The sequence below is a fragment of the Passer domesticus genome, chromosome 30 (genome assembly GCF_036417665.1).
Source record: "Passer domesticus isolate bPasDom1 chromosome 30, bPasDom1.hap1, whole genome shotgun sequence".
Taxonomy (NCBI): Eukaryota; Metazoa; Chordata; class Aves; order Passeriformes; family Passeridae; genus Passer; species Passer domesticus.
This window is the reverse complement of record NC_087503.1, coordinates 2,465,638-2,476,396: the sequence shown is the minus strand read 5'-3', so window position 1 is coordinate 2,476,396 and position 10,759 is coordinate 2,465,638. Positions and strand designations below refer to the sequence as shown.

The 10,759-nt window shown below is 45.2% G+C and overlaps 1 long non-coding RNA gene across 1 annotated transcript; it reads left to right on the top strand.

Moving 5' to 3' along the window:
* Nucleotides 1-8,320: 8,320 nt before the first annotated feature.
* Nucleotides 8,321-10,507, top strand: LOC135287668 (uncharacterized). The gene is made up of 3 exons (XR_010351228.1): nt 8,321-9,020; nt 9,207-9,290; nt 9,938-10,507. It is a non-coding gene; the product is annotated as an uncharacterized LOC135287668 (long non-coding RNA).
* Nucleotides 10,508-10,759: the final 252 nt, after the last annotated feature.

The following is a 10,759-nucleotide window of genomic DNA, read 5'->3' as shown; positions in this document are numbered from 1 at the left end:
CCTTGGGATGAAAGGTCACCCCTCCCTGCTGTTTTGGGTGAAACAAGAGCTGTGGGGAGACTCGTGCCCTGCAGGGAACCTGACAGTGAAGAGGTCTAGAGCAGAAGAAACTCTGCTGTTCTTCCCTCCTCCTGCTTTGAAATCCACTGGAATTAAAGTCTTTGGCCTCAGTTATAGTGAACAGCCACACGCCAAATAGGATTTTTCCTGGCAAATCCCTGGACATCCCTTCAGAAAGCCATTTCCTCCAGGCCAGGAGTTTGGTGCATTCAGCGTCTAAGGCACATGTCACCTGCAGCTGGGAATTCCTTCTTGATGGCTTCTTTTCCTGGCAGCACTGAAACCTTGAGGCTTCCAGCTGGAACAGACAAGCAGAATGCAGTGCAGAGTGACTTAATCCACAGGGGATAACCATGCAGGGACTCACTTTGCCTTCACAGAGACACTGAACAGCTCTTTCTCCTCTTGCCCAAAGCAGAACGTTTGCTTCCTACGTCACCCCAGTCTCTTGAAGGCATTTTTCCAAAGGAGCTGTGAGAAGCCTTGAAAATTGTGCATCAATGAAGCTCAGATGTATCTCTTGTGCTCCAGTGCCAGGTTTCACCTCTTCTCCCAGCACATGAACAAAGCTGTTTGTAAAGCCAACCTCCTTGTTCGTGTCTTTAGGAGCCCCTCAGCCCCAGCGGGAGCCTGGTATTGCCTGCACTGACAGACTGGGATGTGTCAGAGGCTTCATGGCAGGGCCAAGAATTAGGGAGTGTCAGTGTGCAGAAAGGAACAGGAATGTGACATCTTCCTTGGAGTGTGTTGAAAAAGGAGAGTCAAAACAATCCCAACCAAACAATAAAAAGGGCAATTCAAGCTGTGTTCCTCTGCAGTTTACAAAGTCTGGAGGCAAGAAGCAGAATTTGAGGACAACTTAAAGTCACTGCTATTCTCAGGAAATAGGATAATTTCTCCCTTGAAGCTGGCTGAAAACAGATGAGTAGTCTGCTCTATCTTGCATGAGCTCCATGTGTGGGTGCTTTTCTTGTGCCAGAAATGCTCACCAGAATCAAAGCAACCTTGCAGAGCTGGTCCATGAGCTGGGCTTAGTGTGAAGTTTGTGGTCTCTGCTTTAGTCCTTCAGAAAAGCTCCTGTGCCTGTAAGGCTGAACCCTTTTCTGTGTTCAAGTGCTGTGTGTAAGAAGTAGTAGGATGCCTTTCCAGGAGGCCAAGTGATGATGGTCAAGTGCTTTGCCAAGCAAAAGCTCAATCTTGGCAGGAGGAACCAGCCTGGAGCCAGCCCAAGTTACCTGAGTAGGAAGAGTGTTCTGAACTGGAAGCCAAGAACCAACTGCACCTTACAAGGGTTGCATTTCAATGAAGGTCGTTTGATTTTTGGGGTTTGTTTGGTTGGGGTTTTTTTTTGTTTTGTTTTTTACTTCAGAAAAATGAGTCTCGTATTATTTGGGTGAATGACAAATATTACTCCTTCTCTAGAACTGAACTGGGAATTTCTCTGGAATTGAAAACTATATTTTCTAACTGTTTTTCTTAACTAATGAAACTTTTTGCTCAACTCTTTCACTTGCAGTGGCTGCCTATGCCTTTGCAGGCAGAGCTTAGCTGCTACTTTACTAGGTAAAGGAAATTATATTCAGTAAAGGGAGGACGCTGCAGAAACATACTTTCTTAATAAGATGAATAAAAAGTCAGCGATGGAAAGGGTGTTTCCTGACTGCCAGGGAAGCCAGACAATGATCTTGCAGGAGGTGACTGGTGGTTTCAGCTCTTGCTGTGCCTGGTCTCTTTTCCTCAGTGCCCTTCAGATGAAACTGTTATTCCTTACTAGCATTTCATGATGAATGGACTTGCATGACATTTTTAGAGCTACTGGTCAGGAAATGTTGACTGAGTGCATGCTTGTTTGCTATCAATGAGGAAAATCCCCAAACAAACTGACAGTGCTTCCCTCTTTCTTGTTCCAGCCCATGGTGCACACTGCTGTGCAGTCCATTGAAGGAATATTGAAGGTGGGTACTCTTCAGTAGCAGATCTCCATGGGAAAGCCTGTACAGATCCATGGGGAGGTGGATCCCTCTGACTCTGGAAAGGGTAAAACTCCCTCTGTGTCCTGAGAGCTGCTTCTCTCCCTCTCTTTGCAGGAAATGTGCAGCCCCCTGCCCCCTCTTCTGCCCTCCCTTCAGTCACCTGAGAGAACAGAGACTTCCAAATTTCCTGTGCAGGCAAAGGTAACCCAGCCCACTTTTTACGGGGCTTCCAATAAATGACAAGAGATCTTGCTGCTGAGCAGAAGTCCAGTTTTGGCAGAAGGAGCCTGCCTGGAGACCTGCCTGAGTTCCCTGACCATAAACAGTGTTGAGAGTTAGAAACCAAGCAGAAGCTGTACCTTGTGTGGGGCTGCATTATACCCAGGTGGTTTTGGTTTGTTTTTTTGTTAACTTCAGTAAAAGAAAGACTCTGATTTTATATGTCTAAATGACAAATATTCTTGTCTCTTGTGAACTGTCTTAGAAGAATTGGCAATTATTATTTCTAACTGCTTTAGTGTTTTTTTAAACTACTGAGGCTTTATGCACAAGTCTTACATGCAGCCTGTGCCTTTGCAGGCAAGGATCAACTGCTTCAACAGCAGCTTAGGGAAAGTGCAGTTTCATAAAGGGAGCAGATTACAAAAACATACTTTATTTAAACATTACAGATAATAAGGATATGGTAGTTATGATGATGGTGATAATGATAATAATAACTAAAACAATTATAATAATTTCAAAAATTAGTAATAGTAATAAAGATCAGTAGGAGGAGGAGCAGTAGTTTAGAGATGAAAGCAGTGCCCCCTGATTGCCAGATTGCAAAGGGAAGACAGACATCTCAGAGCAGGAAGAGTAAGAGGAGTTGACATTGCTGGGTTCAGCTCTGTCCATGCCTGGTCTCTGTTGTTAACTCTCCTTTAGATCAGCCTTTTTCATTCTTACTCTTACACATCTGCAATACATTTATGGAGCTGTTGGTAAGCAAAGGTTTGCTGAGTTCCTGCCAATTAGTAACAAACCCAAACAAACTCCTGCTGTTTCCCTCATTCTTGTTTCAGGCAAAGAAGCCCTCTGATGTGCCACCAATTGAAGAAATTTTCACGGTAAGTGCTCTTAAATAGAAGATCTCTGTGTCTGCTAATGTTTCACATACATTAACAAACCGGGTGGGGGCAAAATCCATTTTGAGAGCTGCTTCTCTCCCTCTCTTTCCAGGAAATGGGCAGCTCACTGCCAGCTCTCCTGCCCCATCTCCAGACGCCTCCAAGAGCAGAGACTTCCAAACTTCCATTGGCAACAAAGGTGACCCAGCCCATTTATGCCAGGCCTTCTGAGAAATGACAAGAGATCTTTCTGCTGAGCAGAAATTCAGCTCAGCTCTTTGGCAGCTCTTAGAGTGTTTTCAAAAGATTTATTCAAAAATGCGCATGCCCATAAGGTGCTATTAGCACAGTTTTGATGTCAGTAGATGTGCTGTTTGACTCCATGCTAAGCTCCTTTGTCCTTTTATTCTAGGAATCCCAACCTGATGGATCTGCAGCACAGAAGCAGAGTAAGTAGACGTGCAAAGTAAACACAGTTCTTTGTGTGCTGTCAGGTAATTTTGTGTGTTCTCTGTAGCAGAGACCATCAAGTGTTCCTACTGGTGAAGCAGGGTGATTTCCTCTGCTTTGCTGAACAGGGATGGATTTAGGAATGGCTTAGGAAACTCTGACCATTCATTACCTTGAGCTCAAGGCAGCAGTTCAGCAGAGGACAAGCAATATTGAGTTAGCAAACTCCCATCTGGAGTGATGAACAATCTTGGTGGCAAAGCCCTCCCTAGAAGAAAGTGACTCTCTAATCTGGTGCTGAGAGACCACAGGGTAATATACGCTCTGAGGGAGGCATATAAATGCAACCTTTTCATTTCTGCTTTCCAGAGCAGGCTGGCACAGCTTCAGAAACATTGCCCAGTTCTCAGCCAAGAGCATTGTAAGTAACCAGGCTCTGTTCTCATCTCTGCTGGGCAGTTGCTTACAAGAACCTGGAATGCAAATCAGTTTGGGTTATTAGTAAATTTTTCTCAGCAAACTTGATTGCAGGGAATTTTCACCAACAGCAAAAATGTTGTTGTATGATGGATTCACTGAATTGCTTTGTTTTGAAAAGCACTTGAAGGTCATCAAGAGTTATATTATTAATCCAGCAATGCCGAGTGCACTAAACCATGTCATGACTACACTGGCTGTGATAAAAAGCAAAACATAACAAAAGTGAAGAAAAAACCTCTTAAGTCTTTGTGTACCAGACTGAAGTTTTTGTCTTCCTATAAGCTCTGTGGTGCTTAACATCTTGTCCCACTTGGTACTCGTCAACCTACTGATAATGCTGAGGCTGAGATAAATGCCAAGGGATACCAGCTGAATCGGATCATTCCTGGCTATGGTTTTGGTGCCTGGCAGGACAAGTAATGCTACAGCTACCTAAACTGTGTAGATCTACTGATGACATTGTCAAGTTCCTTTGTCGTGAAACTTTCTTCAATTACCCAAGTAGAGGTTTTCAAAAATGTGTTGTAGTTCTTTTATTTCAAAAGAAACACAAAGAAATATAGTATTTCACATGGACTTTTTAAGAACCTCACTTTATATGCTTATAATATAGCTAGCTGCAGAGTGGGATGAAGATAAAATTTCTATAAGCTATGGGAATTGTGTATGTTTGTCTGAATGGGTGTGAGTTTGAGATTTGATAATTTGCAAGCATTTTTTCATTCTGGTACTTTGTATTTTGAGCAAGGCCATGTAGTCCTCTGGCCTTCTCCCCTCTGCTCTCAGTGCCCAAACACAAGGTTCAGTTTTAGGTTTGAATGCTTCCATGTCAGTGGAATAGAAATAGAGTGGAATGGAATAGTGGAATGGAATGCTTCACCTCTGCTGCTTCCTAATTTTGTCTCCTGGTGGCCTTGCAGGGCTCTCCAGTCCCAGCACAAGAGGGTGGCAGCAGCACAGCCCAGCAGCTCGGAGTCAGGGAGCACCAGGGAGTGCCACAGCTCCTCAGTGTGTGACAGAGAGATCAGCTGCAGTGACAGTGAGGAGGACAACCTTCCAAGGGTGCTGGACCTGCCAGTGTGTGAGGTGAATTCAGGGACCATGGAGAGGCTGCTTCCACAGCCCCTTGCCCACTGCAGTGCCGTGTCTTAGGAAGGAAGCAGATGTGGTACTCTGTTACCAAATTCTGCCAGATTTGCCCTGGAAATACTGATGTGTAAGACCCCTCTCACTGCAATGAAGCTTCGTTATTTGCCACTGACTGGTTTATGGTTTTTTATTCCTCACATATCCATGCATGGTGCTCAAGGAGCAAGTTTGTTGCCGGTTAGTTTAGAGTAATTTCTTCACAGGCCAAAGGCCGGACTTGATGACCTCTGGGCAAGAGTCCCTGGGCTCTGGTGAGCTGTGCTAGGACAGAAAGAGTCACAAAAGGCACCAGTCTTGAATCCTTCTTTTCTCTTTTGTTGGCAGCCTGAGCCATCAACTGCTAAAAAGTGGCGCCTTGACAACCTGGTGACCCAGAGAAAGCAAGGATTAGTGGCAAGAGAGGGTCTCAGGGAAATTGCCCGTAGGAATGGACGTGAGGAGGGTGCAAAGCAGGAGCAGGGCATCAGCAGCACTTCTTGCCAGCACCACTCCAAGGCAAGGGAGCCTCCTCCCAAGAGCTGTGGCCAAGTGGCCGAGGACACTCACAAGACCTCTGGCCAAACCACCAAGCATTTTCACAAGACCTCTGGCCGAGTGACTCAGGCTCCTCTGGAATCTCACGTTATGAGCACACACAGCTCTCTGAAGCCTCTTGTGCACACCAAGGAGGCCTTGCCCAGGAAGACTGTGGGTATCAAAAGGCCCAGCAAGCCCCTGGAGCATGACAAATGGAAAAAAGTCCGGAAGCTGGAGAGTGAGCCTGGTCTTTTGCAGGTCACAGAAGAGGCTAACAAGGAGCAGACCAAAGTCAAGAAAACAGAGGAGCTAAACTCCATCACTAAAAAAGCCCTGCAGCTGGCACTTCACAAGCCCTCTGAGGAGAGAAAGGACAAGGGCTCCCAGCAGGCCAAGGCCAAAGGCTTTTTGGATGCCAGGCTCCTGAGACATGCTCAGGAATGTGATGCCCTCATCCCCAGTAGCCACAGGCCTGGGGAATGGCACAGGGAGAAAGTGCCCTTGCCTCCTGGGGAGAAGAAGTTGTTCTTGCCTTCGAGGAAGGCAGACTTGAAGAGGAAAGCCATGAGGAGTCCTGAGGAGTCCCCTGGAAAGAAGAAGGTGAGAGGGGCCAGGGCAAGTGGGTTTGGACAATGAGCAAGGTGGTGCTTGAAAAACCCAAGTGGAGTTTCCCCTTCATAGGTTGGCAGTGGAGCCATGATGCTTCTCCTCTCAAAGGAGTTCCAGTGTGTTATTTTCAATGTTTTCAGCCAGAATCTATCAAAGTGAGCTGTATTGGTCTGTACTTTAGGTAAACTTTTATGACCTGAGTCAATTTTTTCCCTTTTTTTATTCTTCCTACTAGAAGGAAGACAAAGGGGACACTCCCAGGAAGAAAAAGGAATGAGACAAAACATTCCCAACCAAATAATTTTGGCTTTCAGCCAACAAAGGCTCCAATCAACTGAAGTGAGTATGCAGTGATGGGATGTAAGAAAGATGTGTAAATCTAAGTCTCTCTTCAGAAGGGTAGCATGAAGAACTGGATCTCCTGTCCAGACACTCCAGAGTTTGCTTCTAACATGGTGTGCCTTCTGCAACTTCAGCTGCTGCAGACTGGCCTTTGCATGCTGGAAGCTGCTGTTGGTTGGGGCTTTATGTAGAAATGATGAATGGGATGGGATTGATGTGGAGCATGTCTTAAATTATTTATTTTTTAGCATTACTCTTGTTGCATATTTATGACAATGAGAAAATGTTAGTAGTTTACATTTTTGGTAGTAGACAAAGAACTTAATGTTACAACTTACTTTAAAGGTTTTTTTGACTCATCACACAAAACAAAAGCATCTTGACAGTTGTTCTATCTAGCTGCTATAAGTACATGTATTTTTTGTTAAAAATATCTTTGCTTCTTTTGAGTATAATACTTGTTTGTAAGCTTTAAAGGACAATGCACAGAGCTCTATAATTAAGCTTAGAACTTCTTAATATCTTGCTAGATATACTTCTCTGTAGCTTAGGGACAAGTGTTAATATACAGAGCATTGTTTGATTTGTCTTAGTTGTCTACTACTTCTGTAATTTTTCTGTTGATAAATCTTAGGGCCATTGCTTAGCTCTCATTGTAGTTTTATTGTCTCTGAGGTTTGCTTTTTGTACCTTTCCTAAAACTCTGTGATTTTAAGAATTCCCACCGCAGCACCCAGTGCAGAAAGCAGCTCTGAAGGTGTAGGTGGGTCAGGGTAGGGAGCCTTTCCCTTCTGACATTCTCTGAAAGCACAGAGGTGTCTGGGCTGGTGATTGGCTGGGAGAAGGGCTGTTCCAATGGCATTAGGAATGGAAGAGCTTTGATTCTGGAATTCCTTCCTCCCTTTTCCTCAGGGAAAATGAGCAGCTGTCTTAGTCATGTGCTGGCTTTTGGAGTGGCAAGGGTGGGAGGTAGTTTTGGGCAGAGAGGGCTCTGGAGCAGGTCGGGGATGGTGCTGTGCTCTGTGTCAAATGGTCCTTGGTGCAGCATCAGCTGAGCCAAGGCAGAGCAGCTGGGGGGCACGTCTGCAGTGAGGAGGGACCAAAGCACAGGAAAAGTGGCTGCTGAAAGAGGTGAGAGGACTGTGCCATGCACAGCAGGGTCAGGCAAGAAGTGCAGCCTTACACCTGAGCCTTCTCACTGCGTTTAACTTCATTTCCTGCTCTTCTGATGCTGCAATCCATGAGCTGGGAATTTCTGCTTGGTGTGTTCTTGGAAACTTTGCAAAGCTGACTGCAAATGGTGCAAATAAGCAGTGGTGAAACAAGGTTGAGAGCTACTTGGTGCTGCTTCTTGTTGCCAGAATTCCATGGACCCCCTGATTTCAGATGATCAGAGATGTGCTAGGCCACTCTGTTATTGAATGTGAAAGTCTCTGCCAATTCAAACTGCCTCTTCTTTGAAGCCTCTCATCTTTGAAATTGTTGCATTGCTGAAACAACACCATGAATGGCAGGATGTAGCCAAGCTTTTAAGAAATGCCTACATTCTATGTACATCAGAGTCATGAATTTGCTTCTCTTGTCCAGAGCATCAGAAGACTCATTCCAAACTGAGAGGGCAAATGTGTTGCTGCCACCACTGCCAGCCATGACTGCTGCACAACGTGAACTGAATTTGACCACAATGACCCAAAAGAGACCCAGAGCTGCGACTGACAACCTGGAGCTGCCTGCCGTGGATAACCCTGCCAGGAAGCAGGATGGATTCTTAGCCAAGCACAGGAAAGTGGAGGAAGACCCCGAGGAGCAAACCCCAAGCCATCACCATTGGTATCCAGGAGGGCTGGTGGGAGTATTCCTGCAACCCAGGCGTGCTGTGTGATGCACTGCAGAAACATCCTCTCAGATAAGTGACCATTTCTGACTGTAGGCAGCTGCAACTAAAATGAGTGTGTGTACAAAAAGGAGTGTGTTTATAAAAAGAAAAGGACTGCAATCTGGGCCTTAGGTTGTATATCATTCAGAGGGAATTGCTGCATTTATGGGTTAAAAAATTAGAATTTACTTGCTTTTTATAAAAAATTTGGCAGTTTAATGATGGCTTGGGACATGGGGTCTATGATATTTGGGGGTGAGGGAGCATGTGTCTCTGTTCTGTCTTAGGCCAGACTGTGCACAGTGCATTAGCTGCCTTCTAACTGCTTGCTTTTTCCTGATCATTTTCCTGCTTCCAGCCCTCACTGCACTCCCAGCTATTGAGCAAGGAAATCTGCTGCTGAATTTCTCTGTGCTTGGGAGAAGTTGAATGGTGCAAAGCATTGTGAGCTGCCAGGTGAGAAGCCAAGGTGGCATTTCAGTTACTAGAGGGATTGCTGGGAAAGAAGGCCAAAGGGGGAGAATCAGTGCATAGAGTATGCGTGGGAGAAATGGACATTTTCTCTGGGAATTTAGGAAAGCCTGGCTTTGCAATTGCTTTAGGCATCTCTCTCTGAGCAGCTTTCTCTTGGTGGTTTTTCAGGGATCTGCAGAGGATGAGAAGAATCCTTTTCCAGTGCCTTCTGTGCCACATGAAGCCAAGACAAGAAGACCTGAAGTTAGGACAGTAAGTGTTTGTTTTGCAGCCCTGCCTGTAGTTTCTGAAGACAGCAGCCAGGGCTGGCCCTGCAGCCACCCCGGCCTCTGCTTCCTCATGAGCACTTCTTTTGGGAGCAAAGCGAGAGGGAGGGATGGGGCAGAGCTGCCCTCTCAGGGAAGCACTTGCTGAGTCTCCTGGCTACAGCTGAACAGCACTTGAATTTTGACTCCTTGCTGGGCCTTTGATCAATATTGGCCAGAAGGAATTCCTAGAGCTGCTGATCTGTTTTTGATTGTATATGTTAATTGTTATAAATGTTGCATTGTCCTGTGGTACAAGCAGTGGGGAATACTGAAAAGCTGTAACCTGCCATCCCATGGGGCCTTGGCAGTGTCATTTTCCATAAAACACCAGGGTTTGTGGGCCCCTCTGGGCAAAGGGATGCATTGCCGTGATCTGCTGGCAAACTTGCAAAAGAAAATAAACACGATGGGGCTAGCTGAGTGGCTGGCAGGCTGTAAAAATCCTCTGCAGAAAGAGGCAGCTGCTGAAAGTCAAAAAGTCTTGCAGGTCCTCTTGTAGTGAAGTCACTCCAGTCATTGATTGTGTTCTGCCAGGTGTGCCTGTTGGATGAATGCAACCAAATGTTTTCTCTCTTGCTCCTTTTGTTCCAGAGTTTGCTGCTGAACAAAGCCAAGTGAGGGGCCCAAGAGCTGGCCTGACCTCACACAGAGAATGGTTCAGAACTTTCAGTGACCAAGTGCCCTAACTGGGTCTCCAGGATGTAAATAGTTCCAAGTTCTCTAGTCTATCGAAACCTTACAAACACTTTTGTTTTATTTACTGTTCAATGCAAAACACCTGCTTTTTTTTGTTTGTTTTGTTTTGTTTTAAATACAGTTGTGTGTTCTTTTGGTTACTTTTGGAAATCCTTGTGGTTTTTGAGGATAATGCTTTTCTATCTTGCAAAAGAAGGGATGGGCTGTGGTATCAGCCATTAAGATAAAACTGTGGAGAGAAGGATGGTGTAATATTCACTATAAAATAACTGGTGGTTAATGAAATAAAATAAAAAACCCCACAGCGTTATGTGTACTAAAACCAGTGGCCAAAAAGGCAGTGGTCAGACTAAATGATAGAGATTCAAACAGGAAGGCAGCTGTCCCCAGACATGTACATTTCAGGGGATTTCTCTTCTCTGACAGGAGGCATTTTGGTAAGCATCACCAGCAACCACAAACTAAGTGATAGAAATTCAAATAGCAGGGAGACACTGTCTCCAGAGATATATACTACAATGTCTATTCCAAGGGATTTTTCCTTTGACCAGATTCCAGCAGGAGGCATATTGATAAGCATCATCAGAAGTTTTCCCCAGGAAGCTTTTTACCTCACAGCATTCCAGGAATTATCCACCAGTTCCAGAAACCGTGATAATATGCTAAAGAAGAAACCCTTCCAGGGCACAAAGAACTGCATAAAAGGGACCCTCTGAG